Source organism: Gorilla gorilla, chromosome 14, assembly GCF_029281585.2.
Source record: "Gorilla gorilla gorilla isolate KB3781 chromosome 14, NHGRI_mGorGor1-v2.1_pri, whole genome shotgun sequence".
In the NCBI taxonomy this organism is placed as follows: Eukaryota; Metazoa; Chordata; class Mammalia; order Primates; family Hominidae; genus Gorilla; species Gorilla gorilla.
In genome coordinates this window covers 38,249,388-38,267,187 of record NC_073238.2, presented here as the reverse complement: position 1 = coordinate 38,267,187, position 17,800 = coordinate 38,249,388, and the positions used below count along the sequence as shown (strand labels likewise).

General features: G+C 48.0%; 1 pseudogene; it reads left to right on the top strand.

Moving 5' to 3' along the window:
• The first annotated feature begins 7,264 nt into the window (after positions 1 to 7,264).
• LOC101139642 (uncharacterized) lies at positions 7,265 to 11,987 on the top strand (annotated as a pseudogene).
• The last annotated feature ends 5,813 nt before the right edge of the window (positions 11,988 to 17,800 follow it).

Sequence of the window (17,800 nt, the reverse complement as noted above, 5' to 3'; positions counted from 1 at the left end):
CGGGGATCCAGATGAAGACAGTTAGCTTCAGCTGAGGCCCCTGGGGAAAGAGACTGTCCCATTGGGTTCAGAGTATGGCTGTCACATTGCACTGGAGGGATGGTCACTCAGCCCTGTGTCTTCTTTCCAAGCCGAACCTGTGGCCATGACATCCCAGCTCCAGTCACTCTGCAGGGAGGAAGGCAGTGGCTGTGGGGGACGCCACAGGTGAAACTGCTTCATGATTAATGTCTGCAGACGCCAGCTCAGCCTCGATGGGGCCTGTGCAGATGTGTCCAGGAGAGCTGGCAATTTCAACAGGGTGTGTGCAGCCTGCTTGGGGGATGAGTCTGTGGCTTCTTTGCTTGTTGCATTTTCAGTGCTAGCTCTTGCTAAAAACACCTTTTTGAAGTGCAAGAAACTGCAGGGTGCCAGTTAAGCGCACAGGCCGGGAGACACTTTGCTCCCTCCCGCTCCTGGGGCTGGGGGCCCTTCCCACCTCTCCTCCCTCCCTGGCCCAGCGTCCAGGAGGACTGGGATTCCCCACAGGGCTCTAACCCTGCAGGGCATGTGAGGAGAAGACATAACAATAGAAATTCCTCATCCCCACCTTCCCCAAGGGTGGAGGTGAGGCTTGTGGCTTCTGGTCCATGCTGGAGAGGGAGCAGGGCTGGGCCTCCGGTTCCTACTCTGTCCCTGGCATCTGGACCAGTGCTCAGCACAGAGTGACATTCAGGGAGTCCATGTGGGGTGGAAGCCTCAGCGCCACCCTCATCTCCCATTTTGAAGGCTAGGGTGTCTTGGGAAGCTGCATTTTAATGTGTCCCACATTTTAACACAGTGCCCACTGAAGCCTGAGACCATGGCCAGAAGGCTCAGCCCAGCCACCCCCATGTCCCCAGGTCCCCGGCTCAGGCACCACCCTCAAAACCCCTCAAGGGATTTCCCTCCCTGTTTCTTTCTGGACCCTGGGCTGGGAGTCCATGCTCTGCCCTTTGCCGGTGACAGCAGGCCGCCCAGCCCTGGACCTCACTCTGGACACCTTGGTGGGAAGTTCCTGCTGACTGGTCCCCAGGTTGGAATCTGCAGGACACCCTTTGCTCTTGGGGACGCTCTGCAAGAGCTCCCTGCAAAGCTCAGACACCAGGAGGTCCACACAGCCGTGTCCCCAAGGCACATACTCTCAGCGCCTGCACTGGGTGTGACTTTCCTGCCGGGAGGCTAGTGGAGGATCACAACAGCTGGTGACCAATTGTGCTGCCCTGCTTGGAGGCTGATCTCTGACCTCCTCTCCCTTTGGGCTGTGCTGCCTGCTCCACCAGCCAGGGCCAGGGAGGTGCATGTGGACTAGTGTTTATGGGGACCCTGCTGTGCGCCAGACCTCTGGATAAAGCGGGGACAAGACAAACCCCGTTGCCTCCTGTGAGCATCTGAAGAGTGATGGGGGCAGCAGTCCAGTGGGACAACCAGGGTGGGGCAGCCAGGGGCTTCCTGGAGGAAGGGTCACTTGAGCTGATGGGAGAGTTAACTGGCGAAAGGGCCGTGGGGTGCACCAGGCAGGCGGCATAGCCATGGCAAAGGCTAGGTGGACAGAAGTGGCAGGAGGCAGCAGGGCCCTTCGGAGGAGTGGATGGAAGGCCCTCTCGGGTAAAGGGCAGAGCACCACACGCCTTTCTGACCACCACCCCCAGGGCCCAGCCGCTTCCAGGGACCAAGGCAAGAGGCCCCTGTGGTCTTCTAGGTGAGCTGTAGTCAGCCTCTGTCGCTTCTGAATAATCACAGGGGAGCCTGTGTGCAGTGACTAAGCCTCTGCCTGAGGGTGGAGGGGCATGGACTTTGTGTCCAGCCAGGATCCACTGGCCTCAGCCTCTGGAAAAGGGGGGATCATGAGCTTTAGCACAGGTCATAAATAGGGTGGGGGTCCCTGGAAGAGGATCTGAGGACCATCCCTGGGGATTTCGTCCAGCCACCATCCAGCTGCCATGACTCAAGCAGCCACTAATTCTCATGGTACTGGGCTTGACCTCTGCAGTGTCCCAGAAGGATGTCACCTCATTTTATCCTCCTGGGGCGAGTGGGGCCGAGGCCAGGGGACTCCTGCCCAGAACTAAGGGTGACTGGGAGGGGTTGCCCAAGGCAGACAGGCCACCTCTCTGGCCATCAGGCCCCCAGGAGGGCCCAGATGATGTGAGTGTTTGGGTGTGGGGGTGTCCTGGCCTGATGCTGGGGGTGTGAGCAGGCCCAGCCCTCCCCCTGCAGGGCTGTGCTCCCGATGTGCACTGGGCTCTGACTCCCACACTGGACCCTGCACTCCCACGGCACTCAGTGATTCCAGGACCGTGGGACCCCAGAGGCTCCTCAGGGAGCTGAAGAACATGATGGCAGGAAGTGGGGCTAGAGGTGAGGTGGCAGGAGCTAAAGGAACACAGCCAGTGGGCTGAGACATAAACCATGAGAATGCAGGGAAGGAGGCTGTGGGAGGGGCAGCAGTAGAGATGGGAGAGGAGTTTGAGAGCCATGTCTCAGAGGATCTGCCCTGGGAAGCCACTGCTATGGAGCAGGTGGGCACAGTGTCAAGCCCAGGTACCTCTGGAGAGGGTGGAAAGGCTCATGGGGTGGAATTCTGGGAAGGGACCCTGGGACCAGTCTTCTGCTTCACCTGAGGGCCTGGCCTTGGCTGCGGGCTGGGCAAGAGGGGAGGGGACCAGGAGTCCACAGCATCCAGCCTGGGGTGGCCAAGCAGAAGGTCTTGGCTGCAACTGAGACATGAGAAAGAGGGGAGAGACCGACTGAGGTGGGCTGGGTCCTGGGCCCCCCCACCCCAGGGCAGGGACTCTTTCATCAGGCTGCCTTGTCCCTGCAGCCCAGAGCCCTGGGACCTGGGCCTGGCCTGGAAGGGGCTCAGTGTTACTGGAAGGGGCTCAGTCCTCCTGGGGGCTGGCCCTGGGACTGAGTGTTTCAGAGAAGCATAGATCTAGTCCTAGTATAAAGCTAGGGCCCCTATCCTAGCTTGTACCCACCACAGGGTCCCAGGAGAGAGGACTTGGCTTCCCAATAAGCCACCTTAAATCTTTCTCTTGGGCCCTCAGTTTCCCCAGGGGCTGTTGGATTGACCACTGTGGCTGTGTATTGGTTGTGGGGTGCCTAATGGGGTGCCCCAGGGCTCTTCCCACTCTTTCCAAGGTGCCTGAGGGCCCATAGCCAGGTGCCTTGAAATTCATGCCATTGGTCAGATAAGTGTGCTCAGCTCTCATCACCCCTCTTGTCCACAGCCTGGGTAAAGCCTTGAATCCTGGCCTGCAGCACACCCAGACCCAGGCCCAGATGAGGAGGGGGAGGAGGTGGCCAGAAAGCAGCACTTCTTGCTGCTCTGGGCCTTAGGACACAGGGGAGCTGTTCTGCAGCCCATCCCGGGCCAGGGCCCAGGCCCAGGCTGCCGCCTGGGGTAAGGATGGTATCCAGAGCAGAGCCCCATTTAGGGGATCAGCACTAGGAGGGAGGCTGGGAGGATCCAAAGTGACTCAAGGTCACAGCATCCACAGAAATGGCTCTAAAACCCTCAGAGCAAGTCCTTCTGCCAAGTGTTTTTCAGAGCGCACATCCCTCTAGTGAGGTTCACCGGGAGGACATGCTCCAGGGTTGTCCTGGAGGGACCTGCAGCCTTGGGGTTAAGGGAAAGGCTGGGACCAGTCGCCTGGTTGAGTCACCTGTCGTCCTGGCACCCCCTGGCTGCCCAGCACCCCCAGTGCTATGAGTCCCCCTTCCAGCATAGCCTGACTGCAGGTCCCCTTCAGCCTGTCTCCATCCATGGTGAGTGGCCAGCTTGTTTCTCATAAAAGCTGTGACATCCAGGGGAAGACAGACCCGTGCCTCTGGGCCAACTCGGAGCAGCTGAAGGAGTCAGGTCTGCCCCAGAAGGGAACAGAGGCAGCTCCCCAGCCTTGTTGGCATAGGATCTGGGCGAGCAGCTTGCCTAAGCCCAGAAGGTGAGGGATGAGGCCTGAACATTCATCCTTCAGAGAACAAGTTCCCAGCTGGCCCCCATGTCCAAAGAGCGCAGCCTTAGCAGAGATCCTGCGAGATCCAGCCTTTCCCAGTGCCATGAGGTTGGCCTTGCACCCCACTGGCATGGGCAGTGAGGGGGCTCCACAGCCCACCAACATCCACATGCACTTTCTCTGCCCACGTGGGCACTCAGAGAACAATGCCCCTCGTCCAGACAAGGTCCTGAGGCTGGGCTCCCATTGCCCCCATTTCTGAAGGTGTTTCTGGCTCTGCAAGAGAAAGGACGATGCCAGGGCAGTGAATCGGCACATCCGAGGCATTTCTTCCTGGGCTTGTTCCCAACCCTACCTGCTGGGAGGCAGCAGGATTACCTGGGTAAGCAAGATTAGTTGTGTTCAACTCACCCAGGAATCATATTAAGCAAATTGTTTGGAAAACAAGCCTTGGAGAGGAAGAGCAGTTGGGCAGGTGGCCTTAGAAGCAGAGACAGATGTCCCTGTTGATACCACTGTTGATGGAGAAGCACTCGGCTCTCCTCCATCAGGGGAAACCAAACCTGCCACCCCACCTGGGATGTGGCCCCCCAGGGAAGAGTAGAGAGGCTGGAGCTCTGGCAGAACAGGCCTGGCAAGGGGGCTGGAGGCCAAGGCTGGTGTTGGGGCTCAGATCAAAGCCATCATGCTGCATGGAGCCCAATCAGCTGCCAACACTCTTGGTGACACACAGCCCTCACGCCTCTGGTGGAAGAAGCCAGGGATGGATGAAGCTGTGGCGTGCATCTTCTGCACAGTCTCCGTGGAATCTCTCCTACTCTGCCGTGAGCCTTTGGAGGCCTTGCAGCAGCTCAGCCTTTCAGCGGAAGGACTGGGTTCAACCGCCCCTGCAGGAGCAGCTCCTTAGCCTCCCAGGCACCAGTAGTTGGGGGCTGCATCCTCTGTGAGCCTCAGGTCAAGCCCATACAGTGCCCTGGACTCCTCCCTGCTCTGACCCTGGGCCCAGGAGAAAGGCCGAGCACCTGGCCCTCTGGAGACAAGGACATGGCCATTCCTCAGAGGTCCTTCCCCTGACAAGCTGGGCCCCCTGTTGTGGGGCGCACCACTGGACATGGTAGGGGAGTGGTGGCGGCCTTGCCCGAAGGCAGGCTGCGGGAGGGGAGGGGCTGGCTAACCACAGTTGGTTGATTCAAGTGAGGCCTGGGGTCCTACTCTCCTTCCAGCTTCCATCTCAGGATGGCTCTCAGCCCCCCGCATTGAAGACCAAGAAGGTGAGGGGCGGACCAAGGGCCCTGCCTATGGAAGCTTCCTGTGATGGGCTGCAGGTAGCAGGGGCTGGAGAGGGCTGTGGTTGGGGCCACACCAGGCTCCCCCAACCTGAGCATCCTGGAAGGTGACAGCTCACCCTTGGCAGTGGCAACCCCCAGGCCAGCAGCCCCATCTGAGGACAGTTGTCCTCACTGCCATTGGCTGTGGCAGCACAGATCAGGGGTGTGAAGACCTGAGGCTCTGCGATTGTGGCACCTACAGCCACCGGAGCCAGCTCTGCACGACTCAGACCTGGGTGGCGAGGACATAGCTTTGCAGGTGGGCAGCCACATCCCAGGGGGAGCCTGCAGGCCAGTGGCAGGGTGGAGGCAGGCAGAGCAGGGTCTCCCCACTGTTGCCACTGGGCTCCTGTGGCTTGTGGAGAAAGATGGGTGGGCCCACACATATTGCTGCTCCCTGGATCTGAGCCTCAGTTTCCCTACCTGTGAAACTGATACCCATGGCAGCTCAGAAGTGTCTGGCAGTGGGGCTGCTGGGGCACAGTCATGGGGGACCCGAGTCCCGCTCTCCATGTGCTCGCTTCCCTCAGTGGTTCCTGATGCCAGCAGAGCTTTCTCCCAAAAAGAGAAGGGCGTTCCTGTGAGTTCTTGTGTGGGGGGTGGGTCACAGAGCCTCTCCAGGTGCAGGGCAGGGTGAAGGGAGGCTGAGGGGTGGTTGAATGGCCCTGGGAAGAGCTCTCTTGGGCTCCTCGTGTCTGGGTGGCCTGGGGAGCATGCTTTTGGGCAGGCGGCTGTCAGGGCTGGTGGCTGAGCCACTGTGGCTCAGGATCCCCAGCCCAGGCCTGAATAGGGTAGGCAGGGAGAGGGGAGGGTGAGTGCACGGTGCAGGACAGTGTGTCTCCTGGACAGAAACAGCCCTGGTCACTCACAGCCATGGCATAGCCATGGCTACAGGAAAGTGCTGCTGTGCGTTGTGGCCCCTGGGGCTGGCTCCCAATGGACACCCAGCAGCATCTCCCCCACTGTGCTGAGGGGAGTTGTGCCAGTGGGGTGCTGGCAGGGGTCCTGGGAACTCGGGGAAGAGCCTTGGCAAGCCCTTCCCTCCCCGGGCATCAGACCTGGGGCTCCTGGATGCGTGGGCTCATGTGACCAGTTTCTCACATGGAAGATGTTTGGGGTGTGCCCAGAAAATGGGGAGGGTCCTGTGGGGCAGGATTGTATTATTAAACCCAGAAAGTCTGGGGTTCCATTTTTAGCACAAGGCAGGCAGCCCACGTGCCCCAGCCCAGTGGCCAGCCTGTGTGGGAGAGGGGAGTAGGGGCCAGAGGGAGTGAGGCTTCTGTTACTGCAGCCTCCACTGCAGCCAGCCAGGGCGGCCAGTGTGGACTGGACAGTGGACACTGCACCAGGGGCACTGGCACCGACCTTGGGCCATGTACCTGATGCCTGTGAGAGTGATCTCTAGGAACCACTGCACAAGGGGGCAGATGAGGGGACCCTGATATGGGACAGCCAAGGGTTACGCCAACACGGCGGGGGAGCTGTGCCCAGGCTCCACTGGACTCTGCCGAGGACAGAGCACTGCGCTGACTCTAGGGTGCGGGGTCACTGAGGGTTAGGACAGTCTGGAGTTGGGAGAGGGCCATGCTGCAGCTGGGGCACATCCCACCTGCACCCCTCTGGATCTTGGAGATGGGACCCCCACCCACATGCTCCCCAGGTGGGTCCCATCCTGGGGGGTGCAGGAGGGAGCTCCATGTGCCCCTGCTGATCTGCCCATCTGAGCTTCAGGGGTCCTGGGCACTGAGACCTGGGCTGGGCTCAGCGGGGATATGCATTGACAATGGGGACAGAGGGGGATGCTGAAGCGGGTGCTGTCTGGGTGGGGCCTGCCTGATCGACCCAGCAGCCGGAGGTGCTTCTAGCAGAGTGAACGCCCTGTCCTTAGGGGTATGTGAGCTTGAGGCTGGGGGCTTGGAGCTGCAGGGGGAGGAATTGGGGAGAGCAGAGGTCCCAAAGATGTCCCAAGGCCCCAAGACCCTGGTGAAGGAATGGAGGAGCCAGCACTGGTCGGCGAGAGTGGAGTGGGAGTTGGATGGCCTGGCTCTGGGCTGGACACACGGTTTGCAGCCACAGCTGAGCTGTGCTGTGGAGCCCAGTTCCCACCTGGGCACGTCCTGTCCTCTGAGGCTTCCAGGAGCCGGACGGCCACCGCGGTGCAGGCGCGCACCCAAGGGCTTTCGAGGCTCTGTCAGAGAGGTCAGAGACCGAGTGTCGCTGCTGAAGGCCGTGGTGGACCGGGCTGGATCGCGGATTGGGGATTGGATCGGGGATTTGGGGTTGGATTGCAGATTTTGGGGGATATGGGGGCTGGATAGGGGATTTGGGGTTAGATCCTGGATTTGGGGCCGGGTCGACGGTGGGGGGCAGTGAAAAGGTGACAGAGAGCAGCCCCAGCTCAGGAGCCGGTGGTTGGGGGGTCTGAGAAGTCACCGCCACCAAGAAGTTCTAAGGCTTCGGGAGCCGCGGGGGCCAGGTGGCCCGGGCTCCATAGACCACGTCTACACGGTTCCGGGTACCGAATCCGGGACGCCGAACTGCAGAAGATCCACAGGGCGGCTGTCAAGGGCCAGAGGTGGAGCGTGGCCTGGAGCGCAGGAGCAGAGACCTGGATGCCCGGGACAAGCAGCACAGGTAGCTGGGGTCAGCCCAGGGTGATAGGGGGGTCCCCAGGTCCGGCTTCCCTGCAACCCATGGGACGGGGCCTTGGAGGGGGCCGGGCACCCTCGGAGCCGCGGAGCCAAATCAAGCCTCAGCTGCTTTCCATCCCTCATGATTTCCTGGCCGGAGCAGTTGGTGGAGAATTTGAGTGATTTAACTCATAAAGTTAAGCATATACGGTGTTGTTATTTTTAATGTACACGTTTAAAATACAGTGCTATATACGTTATAGGAGGTGCCTAATGAGATAACTCATTCCCCTATCAAAAATACCATGAGTTATTTTCAGTAGGCAAAAAGTTCTCATTAAACTATCCGTTTTACATCTGTATCCACCTCTGTAGATAGGTTCTTTACTGAAGGTTCTTAGACGCTTGGAAGTGGGAGGTGGGTTCTGTGTTCTTGAATGGGAAGACACATTTTTCTCAAAATGTGAGCTCTTTCAGTGTTTATCAGTTTTACATAAACCGAATGAAAATATCAAGCTTTTAACATTTTTGCATGACACCTGCTGTCTTTTACTATTGTGATGACATTTAAAAAAATTTCATAATGGAGTGAAAAAACACTTGCTCCTCTAGATATCAAAATGTGCTATTTCTACAATTGTTTACTAACAGCTGAAAAGACAGATAAAGGCATGGAACAGAATAGGAAACCCAGAAACACTGAAGTTATTTAAGATGTAAGACCTGATCAGCAGGATGAATTATTAATGAAAAAATATCTGCTGTTTGAAGAAAACTAATGAAATTTCATGTCGCAAACATACAGATTGGAATACAGATTGAAATTTTTATATATGCAAATGAGAAAAGTACCAGAACAAAATACAAACACTTATTTTCCAGGTACATTTTATGTTGACAAAGGCCTTTCTAAGAATGACCTCACAAGCAGACATTTGAAGGTTTATTTAGCAAACTAAAAATTAAAACTGCCTGTATTTCAGAAAAAAATTAACAAAATAAAAGAACATACTTGAAAAATATTTACTATATAATATATATATTCAGATGAAAAGTATGCTTTCATTTTACAGGGAATTCATCATATATTGAGTCAGAGTCTCGCTTCTTTGCCCAGGCAGGAGTGCAATGGCACAATCTTGGCTCACTGCAACCTTCTCCTCCCAGGTTCAAGCAATTTTCCTACCTCAGCCTCCCAAGTAGCTGGGATTACAGGCACGTGCCAGCACACCCAGCTAATTTTTGTATTTTTAGTAGAGACAGAGTTTCACCATGTTGGCCAGGCTGGTCTGGAACCCCTGACCTAAAGTTGTCTGCCTGCCTCGGCCTCCCAAAGTGCTGTGATTACAGGTGTGAGCCACCGTGCCTGGTCTATATTCTTTATTATATATCATATATCTATGTAACTGATAAATATAACATGTTACAGATATAATGTGTTATATGTGTCATTTATACACATTAGATGAAAAGTTATATGTATATATACACATTAGATGAAAAATGCATCTTCATTTTGCAGGGAATTCTTTCAAATCAAATCATCAAAAACTCTAAAAGTGGGCAAAGTACTTTTTTCCAGATCTACAAGTTACTTATGTACATAGGAAAAAATCCTTTGCATTTCTGGTATAAGAACTTAAAAGAGGAATGAAACTGTTTTCTATCCACATCATTTGTGAGGATGTTTTATACGGCTGCTTAAAGTTTAAGTTGCTGATTACTTTTCAAAGAGATAAAGCACTACGTTTAAAAATGAATGCCCTTTACCCATGAGTTCCGTTATGCTAAAATACCCCTGGGAAATAGATACATGCACTTTATTTTTCACAGCACTTATTTTAGAAAGAATCCACAGAATGGATCCTATAAATAAATTTCAGTTGCATCCATAAAATGGAATAATGTGTGACCGTTGAAGGTGACAATAGATATAGAAGTACGTTGATGTGCGAAGATGTATTTTGTTATAGCCAGCGAGGAAAAAAAATTAGTTTGATTATACATACACATAAACATACTGTGGTCTTGTTTTAGCAAAAAATATGTAAAAATGTGATAAAAATTTGTAATTTCTGAGCATTTGTATTTTAAGTAAAGTTTTTTTTCCCTTTTCTTATCTGATTGGTGCAGTGAGCATGTACAAAACTTCTAGTATAGGTTTATTATTAACGGAATAATCTTTCGGAAGAGAAGAATATAAATCTTGCACAGAAAAAATAATTTCTCGCTTTCTATTTTTTATCATTATTATTGTGTGTGTTATTATCTTCTTTGAACTTTTAGCCACTTCATAAGTGAAAATGGAAAGTTTTTATCTGTGTTTGCTGATTTTATTATGTATATATTTTATTACGTACATATGTTTTTCTTATATGTAGATTCATTCCATTTATGCAAACAATGATAGATTAATCATTTCATTTTAATTGTGTTCTTTAAAAATAAAAACACATACAAATACTATTGCAAAAACATTGCTTTATTGGAGTTTATTTAAAAATACTGAACTCCCCAACTGTATTTATCCATTCTTTTATTCCATTTATTCATCAAACATAACCTGAGTACCTGTTATGTAGCAGACGTATTCTATCTCTCAGAACCCTTCCATCCTCTAAAACTTCATGTTTACCTGTCTGCCTGCACAAGCTGAGAGATTTAAAATGAGAATATCGGGACTTAATCTCATTGAAACTTTATCTCCCACCTTTTAAACAAAAGCATTTCTGAAGTTAGAAAATAGTAGAAGATAATCTTTAACTGCCCTTTCAAAAGTTTATCAGTCTTAAATACTAATATTAATCATTGGAAAGTCTTATTTGCATATATTTTGTAAATGTAAGTATTGAATATAATGAGCCATACGTATTCAGTTGAATCATGAGTTTCCTTTGGCTTCAAGTTGTTTGAAAATCAAAGAATTAATTTGTTTAAAATATGTGTTATTGTTATTTCAGTGCTCTTTCCCCATAGTTCCCCTTTAAGAACTAAAATGTATTTAAGTGCCAGTTATCTGCCTAGAACTGCCTGAGTATACCATATTCTACTTAATGTAAGGTCTCATGGATTGTGTGATGCCCCATAATTTTATATATCAATAAGATAATTTTTAAAATGCTATCAATTATAGTTGTAATAAATCATGAATCATAAATGGCGTTCAAATATCAGAGGTGTTAAAATGTGAACTACTCGTTAAGTCATCCTACAAAGTAGGTAAATTGTATCATTTTACTTAATTAAAATGTTTTTGTTAAGTAGTAATAATAATATCTGTCTGGGTGCAGTGGCTCACACCTATAATCCCAGAACTTTGGGAGGCTGAGGGGAGAGGATTGCTTGATGCCAGGAGTTTGAGACCAGCCTGGACAACAAAGTGAAATTCTTACTCTACAAAAATTTTTAAATAAATAGCTGGGCATGCTGGTGCACATCTGTAGTCCCAGCTACTCAGGAGGCTGGGGATGGAGGATCACTTGAGCCCAGGAGTTCCAGGCAACAGTGAGGTAGAATTACACCATTGCATTTCAGCCTGGGCAAAAGAGTGAGATCTTGTCTCAAAAAACAAAAATCTTACAATGATTACAATTATTGAGTTGTTGTAGGAACTATTCTAAATACTTTACATAGTTCCTCATTTAAGCATCACGATGGTGTCCTTTGAGAAAGCTACTATTGTCATCTTTCTTAATGAGGAAGTTGAGGCACAGAAAGGCTAAGCAATAGTTGGTAAGTGACAGAGTTTAAAGTAGGACTCAAGCCCTAGTTGAACTGAATCCAAAGACTGAGCTCTTTCTATTCAGATAGGCTGCTGTTTTCATTAAGGTAGTGAGCAATAAGAGCTAATAAGTATTGTACTTTGCTTTAAAAAAATTATTTGTTTTGAAGGCAGAGGAAAAACATGCTATTCAGTGTTTACAATTACATGAATGATTGTATGTTTTGAGATATTGCACTACAGTTTCCTAAAAAGTCCTCTTATTCTTGTAGAACTTCTCTACATTTGGCCTGTGCCAGTGGCCATGTGGAAGTGGTTACTCTCCTGGTGAACAGAAAATGCCAAATTGACATCTGTGACAAAGAAAAGAGTGTGCCTTTGATACGGGTATAGAGTAGCCAACTCTTTCAGCATGACATGGATTTGATTTACACATATAGAATTAAAATAAATTGATCTCATTTAAATATAACTAATTGGTAAAACCTGTAGAATGTGTATTTTGAATTCTTAGAATTTAAAATCTATTTCTTCATCTAACACGCACAGGCTGTGCATTGCCAAGAAGAGGCTTGTGCCATTTCTGCTGGAACATGGCGCCAATCCAAACCTTAAGGATGTCTACGGCAACACTGCTCTCCAGTATGCTGTGTATAGTGAGAGTACCTCACTGGCAGAAAAACTGCTTTCCCATGATGCAAATACTGAAGCACTTGACAAGGTATAGATCAATCAACTTTCTTTTCAACACATTTGTTTTAACATTGACATAGGTAAGGGTCAATTGTTAATATTTGGAAGCTCAAGCATTCCCTGAATACAAGTGCAAATTAAGTTACTTTGAAATAACTTAATTGTCTAAGATTTTATTTTCAAAATTGATACTTTTAAAGAACCATTAAAGGGCACAGCTTTTTTAAATGCACTTTGGAAAATATTTGTAAATTTGTTAAAAGTAAAACCTTTTCAATTTTTTTTCTACACAGGGTAATTCTTTTTTTTCCTAATTAGTGTAAAACAACACAAGAAAGAAAATATGCCCTGGAAATAGGCTTTATCTTAAAACTCAAACAAGACTAAAGCAACTTAAAATAAATGGACATCTTGCTGCTGCTGACAATTTTCTAACAAACTGATGTATCATCTCTCAGTGGCAAGGCTTAAGAGGGAGAAATGGGAAGGGAAAAGGAGAGCAATAAGAAATATGCAGGTCAATTGGAAATTAGGTCATGAGGGAAAATGCCAAGAAGAGTTTTTTTTCTTAGTTTGTTGTTCTTCCAGTTTATGTGTTGAGACAAGGTGCTCTTTAGCTTTGGGTCTAATAATTTTTGGTTTGAAAATGAGAGTGAGTTGAAACTTGCCTATAGATTAATTTTAGGAGGACTCTGAGGAAACCAGATTGGCAGTGAATATGTGATGACAAAGTGAGAAACACTTTAGCAGAAGGTGGAACAAATTAACTTGTGGGAAGTCGGGGTCCCCAAACGGAGGGACCGGCTGAAGCTGTGGCAGAAGAACATAAATTGTGAAGATTTCATGGACATTTATTAGTTCCCAAAATTAATACTTTTATAATTTAATACACCTGTCTTTACTGCAGTCTCTGAACATAAATTGTGAAGATGTCATGGACATTTATCACTTCCCCAATCAATACTCTTATAATTTCCTATGCCTGTCTTTAATCTCTTAATCCTGTCATCTTTGTAAGCTGAGGATATATGTCACCTCAGGACCCTGTGATGATTGTGTTAACTGTACAAATTGTAAAACATACGTGTTTGAACAATATGAAATCAGGGCATCCTGAAAAAGAACAAAATAACAGTGATTTTCAGGGAACAAGGAAAGATAACCATAAGGTCTGACTGCCTGTGGGGATGGGCAAAATAGAGTCATATTTTTCTTCTCACAGAGAGCCTATAGATGGACGTGTGAGTAGGAGAAATATTGCTGAATTCTTTTCCCAGCAAGGAATATTAATAATTGATAATCCTGGGGAAGGAATGCATTCCCAGGGGTAGGCCTGTAGAGGACCACTCTGGGAGTGTCTGTCTTATGCAGTTGAGATAAGGGATGAAATATGCCCTGTTCTGCTGCAGTGTCCTCAGGCTTACTAGGATTGGGAAATTCCAGCCTGGTGAACTCTAGTCAGACTGGTTGTCTGCTCTCCAACCCAGTTTCCTTTTAAGATGTTTATCAAGACAATGCATGCCCAGAGGGACATGGACCTTCATCAGTAATTCTAATTTCACCCTTGCCTTGTGATCCTGCTCTGCCCTTTTGCCTTGTGATCTTTTATTGCCCTTTGAAGCATGTGATCTCTGTGACCCACTCCCTATTCGTACACCCCTCCGCTTTTGAAATCCCTAGTAAAAACTTGCTGGTTTTGCAGCTTGGGGTCACCATCACGGTCCTACCAATATGTGATGACACCCCCGGAGGCCCAGCTGTAAAATTTCTCTCTTTGTACTCTTTCTGCTTATTTCTCAGACCGGCCAATACTTAGGGAAAATAGAAAAGAACCTACATTGAAATATTGGGGGCTGGTTCACCTGATGTTAACTGACTTATTACCCATCCTGGCAGAAACGGCCACTTAAATAAGAGTCTAATGACTCCTCTCAAATCTAGAATGACTTGGTGGGAAGGTGGGAGATAAGGAGCTTATGAATAGCAAAATCAAGTGGGATTTTGAGTTTACTTGTCCCTGTTCTACCCAAGAGGTTGGTGAGCGGGAGGGAGACAAGGTTTTGCAAAAAGATGGTGGACAGAAAGACCATGGAGAAAGAAAAGATGGTGAGGAAAAAGTTTTTGGGTAGATGGACAGGGGAAAAGAGGGTGACAAGCAGGTTAGGGGAAAGAAGACGGCGAGTGGGAAGTTGGGGGGGAGGCTTTGTAAAAAGACGGTGGGGAAACATTTGGGGGGTAGATGGAGGAAAAGAGGATGGTGAGCAGGAGTTGGGAGAAGGCTTTGCAAAAAGACAGTGGGGAAATGTTTTTGAATAGATGGAGAAGGGAAAGTGGGTGGCAAGGTGGGGAAGACATGGGGAAAACAGTTTTTGGGAAGATGGAGGGGGAGAAGAGGGTGGTGAGCAGCAGGAGTCAGGAGAAGGCTTTGGGAAAAGATGGGGGAAATGTTTTTGGGTAGATGGAGGAGCAAAAGAGGGTGATGAGAGCTGGAGAGGGAAAAAGAAGGTGGCCAGGGAGAGGGGGAAATGATGGTGGGGAAAAACTTTTGGGTAGATGGGTGGGGAAAAGGGTGGTGAGCGCGAGAGTAAAGAAGGCTTTGCAAAAAGATGGTGGGGAAAAAGTTTTGGGGTAGATGAAGAAAAAGGGTGATGACAAGGAGAGAGCTGAAGGCTGTCAGGAAAAGAAGGTGGGGAAATAATGGTGGGGGACAAAGGTTTTGGGTAGATCTTTTTCTAATTTTTAAATCAGGTTATATGTATTTTTGCTTTTGAGTAGTTTGTGTTCTTTATCTATTTTGTGTATTAACCCCTTGCCTGATGCATAGCTTGTAAATACTTTCTTCCGTTCTCTAGGTTGTTTCTTCATTCTACTATTGCTTCCTCTGCTTTGCAGAAGCTTTTAAGTTTAATGCAATTCCATTTGTCTATTTTTGCTTTTGTTGCTTGTGCTTTTGTTGTCTATTTAAAAATTCCTTGTCCTAATCAATTTCATGAAGCATTTATCTTATTTTTTATTTTCTGGTAGTCTCATAGTTTCAGGACTTACATTGAAGTTATCTTTATTTTGAGTTAATTTTTGTATATGGTGAGATAACGGTCTAGATTGATTCTTCTACATGTGGGTGTTGGGTTTTCCTAGCACAGTTTATTGAAGAGATTGTCCTTCCCAAATGTGTGTTCCTGGTGCCTTTGTTAAAAATGAGTTGACTGTAAATGTGTAAATTTACTTCTGAGTTCTCTATTCTGTTTTATTTGTCTGTCATTTGTCTATGTCTGTCTGTTGCTCCCTCACTCTTTTTTTTTTTTTTTTTTTTGCCAGCACCATGCTGTTTTGGTTACTATACGTTTGTAGTATATTTTGAAATCAGGTAGTGTGATGCCTCCAGCTTTTTTCTTTTTATTCAAGATTTTTTTGTCTATCTGAGGTATGTTGCATTTCTGTGTGAATTTTAGGGTTTTTTTTCTATTTCTGTGAAGAATGTCTTTTGTAATTTAACATGGGTTGCATTGATCCTGTAGATCACACTGGGTGATATAGATATTTTAACAATATTCTTCTAGTGCATGAACATGAGATATCTTTCCATTTACTTGTGTCTGCCTTACTATCTTTCATCTATGTTTTATGGTTTGCATTGTGGGATCTTTCACCTTTTTGGTTGTTTGTCCTTACGTATCATTTTTTTGTAATGAAATAGCTTTTTTGATTTCTTTCATAGGTGTTTCACTATTGGTGCATGGGTGTGCTACTCATTTTTGTATATTGATATTGTATCTTGCAACTTTACTAAATTTATCTAGTAGGTTTTTTTGGTGGAATTTTTAGGGTTCTTTATATATGATCATATCAGCTGCGAACAGAGACAATTTGACTTCCTTTTTTTTCCAATTTGGATGCCTTTTATTGCATTTTCCTGTCTAATTGCTGTAGCTAGGACTTCCAGCACTATGATGAATGAAAGTGGTAAAAGTAACCACACTTGTTCCAGATCTTAGAGGAAGAGCTTTTTTAACTTTTCTGCATTGATCATGATGTTAGCTGTGGGTTTATCATATATGGCCTTTATTATACTGAGATATGTTCCTTCTTGAACATTTTGTTGAGTTTTTATCATAAAGGTACGTCGAATTTTATTGTTTTCATCATCTACTGAAATGATTATATGTTTTTTTTTTAAATGGAGTCTCACTTTGTTGCCCAGGCTGGAGTGCAGTGGTGCTCTCTCAGCTCCTCAGCTCATTGCAACCTCCACCCCCAACCCCAACCCCCTCAGGTTCGAGCAGTTCTCCTGCCTCAGCCTCCCAAGTAGCTGGGATTACACCGCCATCATGGTGGCCCTGCTTCTTTTTGTGTTTTTAGTGGAGGCAGGGTTTCACCATGTTGACTGGGCCAGTTTCAAACTACTGACGTCTGGTGATCCACCTTCCTTCACCTCCCAAAGTGCTGGGATTACAGGCGTGAGCCGCCATACCTGGCTTTTTTTTGTTTTGCTTTGTTTTTCACAGCGTCTTTCTCTGTAACACTGGAAGGAAATGGTAAAGTCATAGCTCACTGAAGCCTCAAGTTCCTTGGGTCAAGTGATCCTCGCATCTCAGCCTTCTGAGTAGATAGAAAAGGTATCAGATATTTAGGAATCTAAAAAATATATGCACAACCTCTATGAGAATTTCTTAAACTTTGAGAGTTAATAAGATAGACTGTTAAAATGTTAATAGTTTGGGGAAACAATATTATGCCTTCTCTTTCTTTTTCTTTTTTTAATTTAATTAATTAATTAATTTATTTATTTATTTATTTATTTATCATTCTTGGGTGTTTCTCACAGAGGGGGATTTGGCAGGGTCATAGGACAATAGTGGAGGGAAGGTCAGCAGATAAACAAGTGAACAAAGGTCTCTGGTTTTCCTGGGCAGAGGGCCCTTCGGCCTTCCGCAGTGTTTGTGTCCCTGGGTACTTGAGATTAGGGAGTGGTGATGACTCTTAACGAGCATGCTGCCTTCAAGCATCTGTTTAACAAAGCACATCTTGCACCGCCCTTAATCCATTCAACCCTGAGTGGATACAGCACATGTTTCAGAGAGCACAGGGTTGGGGGTAAGGTCACAGATCAACAGGATCCCAAGGCAGAAGAATTTTTCTTAGTACAGAACAAAATGAAAAGTCTCCCATGTCTACCTCTTTCTACACAGACACGGCAACCATCCGATTTCTCAATCTTTTCCCCACCTTTCCCCACTTTCTATTCCACAAAACCGCCATTGTCATCATGGCCCGTTCTCAATGAGCTGTTGGGTACACCTCCCAGACGGGGTGGTGGCCGGGCAGAGGGGCTCCTCACTTCCCAGTAGGGGCGGCCGGGCAGAGGCGCCCCTCACCTCCCGGACGGGGCGGCTGGCCGGGCAGGGGGCTGACCCCCCCCCACCTCTCTCCTGGACGGGGCGGCTGGCCGGG